The 2,905-nt window shown below is 31.5% G+C and overlaps 1 non-coding gene across 1 annotated transcript; it reads right to left on the reverse strand.

The window, feature by feature from the left end:
* Positions 1-524: 524 nt before the first annotated feature.
* Positions 525-688, reverse strand: LOC119052754 (U1 spliceosomal RNA). Its single transcript, XR_005083186.2, has one exon. It is a non-coding gene; the product is annotated as a U1 spliceosomal RNA (small nuclear RNA).
* Between the last annotated feature and the right edge of the window lie 2,217 nt (positions 689-2,905).

The raw sequence follows: 2,905 nt of genomic DNA on the forward strand, positions 1-2,905 counted from the left end.
TTTTTCTGGCAGTTGCAGTTGCTTTTTCTTTTTTAAATGGTTGTTGTCCTTTTTTTGGTTGTGTGAGGAAGTGAAGCATATCTACCTATGCCTCCATCTTGGCCAGAAGTCCCAGAGCGGGTATTATTTACATATGTCAAAGGCAGTGCTTAACATTAACATGGTCTATATAGTCCATTATACAGTATCTGTATTATGCAATTTTAAATAAATTATGTTTTAATAAACTTTTTCTGAACTAAGACTTTAGTTTAGAAAATACTCCGTCTAACCTTGACCAAGAACTTTGATCATTTGTCTGTTATTTTAAAACATTTGAAAATTTTAAGATCTATAGCTTATGTCATAAATTCTACAATTCTCTGCAATGATAAAAACTTTAATAAAAATATTTTTAGATGAGTACCCTAGGAAACCATAAGAATCAGGAAGAAAACTGAAATAGAAATGTACTGTTATTACCTTTTTTACAAACTTTTTAATATACAAATGTATGAGTTTATTTATGCATTTATTTATTTATCCAGGGCAGAGTGTGCAAGCAGTCCCCCACTACCATGAATTATGCAGCTGAGTTTCCCACATTTGGGGAAATCTCAGGGGACAGCGCATCCAGAGTGCAATGGATAAGCCTCACCCTGGAAAATCCACCTTCGAGATCATAGTACTTCCCCTGCCAGGTAAGTATCAAACGTATTTATTTTAAGAAGTCTAGACATAATATTGAGACAACAACTTAATTTCTTTATTTCATTTAGCAAAAAAAATACAAGGCATATTAAAAAGAACAAGCATGTTATTATAACAGAAGGAGGCTACAACTTATTACAATTATTAAATTATAGTAAAATTATTTTAAAACTCTGGAAAATTTTAAAAAATAGATAACACCTTACTAACACACATTACCATTTTCGAAATTATATATTCGAATCGAGTTGGCCAAAAAGTTTTTTTCTCTTAAAATGGCTCTAGTAAGATTTAGTTGTCATTAACTTCCTTTGAAATAATTTGGTTAGATTGCATTGTGATAGCTGTCATATTAGTGTGCATTGAAAAAAATCAACATTTGTTCATTTTTGTGTAGCTATTTTAATATTGAAGATGGAAGAAAATATGCAACATTGTTGGCATATTATGCTTTACTATTTCAAGAAAAGTAGAAATGCAACTGAAAAGCAAAAAAAATATTTGTGCAATATATGGAAAACTTTCTGTAACTGATCAAATGAGTTGAAGGTAGTCTGTGAAGTTTTGTGCTGGAGATTTTTTCCTGAACTGGTAGAGCAGTTGAAGTTGATAACAATCAAATAGAAACATTGACTGAGGCCAGGACTTGTTTCTAAGCAATAGAATATGGCAAAGAGGATGGGATGTTTGTAATCATTAGATAAGATTGTAAACCTGTCTTACTAAGACACTCTTTTCATGGCTGCTTTGGAGAATCCAGCTGCTATGTTGTGGGCTACCAGACTGGAACAGCCCATGTGACAATGAGCTGAGAAAAACCTCCAGTCAACAACCAGCAGGAAACCAAGACCCTGAGTCTGGCAAAGAACTAAATGTTGCCAACAACCACCTGAGCTCAGATACAGTCCCATCATCACTTGAGCCCCAGAATGAGAACATAGCCCAACCATCTCCTTGAATTACAGCCTCATGAGACCATGAGCAGAGGATCCAGCTAAGCTGAGCCACAAAAACTCTGCTCCAATAAATGTGTGTTACTGGAAAAACATATTTTACCATGTGGGAGATAGTGAAATACTCAATATATACAAATCAAAAAAGTTAATGTTAAAATTGAAAAATGAGTCTTTTATGGAAAAAACTAGATGAATCTTTTTGCCAACCTAATATGTGTAACTGTTTCATATATACATAATATATAATATATAATATATATTTATTTTATATATTATTTATATTTATATGCATATATTTATCATATATAAATGTGTACATAATGCATGGATATGTGTGTATCCTTAGGTGTGTGTAAAATGCTTAATGTTAGAAATTTTACAAAATAGAATATGGAACATAGAGTGACTGGGCTTGTTTGAGGGGCAGAGAACTTTTGTTGTTGAAGATGGGCTGGTCAGAAGAGCTAATTTTTGAGCAGAGATTTGAGTGATGTGAAGGAATGAGATGTTAAGTGATTTGTAAAAATGTGATATAGAGATTAGAAAGCTTCTGTAGAGGACTATTATAGAAAAAACTCACTAAAGCAAGAATTCACTTAGCAAACCCCATGAACATATAATTAATGTGTATAAAAAATAATTGAGTTTTTTAAACGGCAAAAAAATGTTCTGCATTTAAGTACCCAAGTTTTTCCTTTTTAGTCACTCTTTGTTTTACTATTTGACCAAAGTCTAACTTCCTTCAGTCCCTTAACTTTTTTTTAAAAAGCATAGTACCTTCATTGATCCTCAATCACCACATTTAAAGGTATACAAAATTTAAACTTCCATCACCTAATAGCTGCAACCTACTTCAGCTTCATTTCATTGACTCTTTATTTTTACCTTCAAGCATCTAAACTTTACTTAAAAAAGGAATACGAATGTCAATTTATATTTCTAATGAATTCTATAATTTTAGACAAATTGCTTCATGTCATGTAATGTTAATCACTTCTTCACAGGGGACGAGACCAAAAGACAACAAGAAGTTCACTATTAAAAGTATACATTTTTATTATTCATTAAGACAGTCGATTTTGAGTCATTATATGAAAACAGAAATAACTAAGCATGAAAATATTACTTAAAAATAAAAATAGTTTTATTATTTTATAACATTTCCACTGTTAAAGGCAGTGATGCATAAAGTGTGTACAAAGATTTGAGACGACATATATTGTCATTAAAACAAATGTCTTTCAACCACATTTGACTCT

The sequence above is a fragment of the Artibeus jamaicensis genome, unplaced genomic scaffold, assembly GCF_021234435.1.
Source record: "Artibeus jamaicensis isolate MK-2021 breed Jamaican fruit bat unplaced genomic scaffold, CSHL_Jam_final contig_373, whole genome shotgun sequence".
Taxonomy (NCBI): Eukaryota; Metazoa; Chordata; class Mammalia; order Chiroptera; family Phyllostomidae; genus Artibeus; species Artibeus jamaicensis.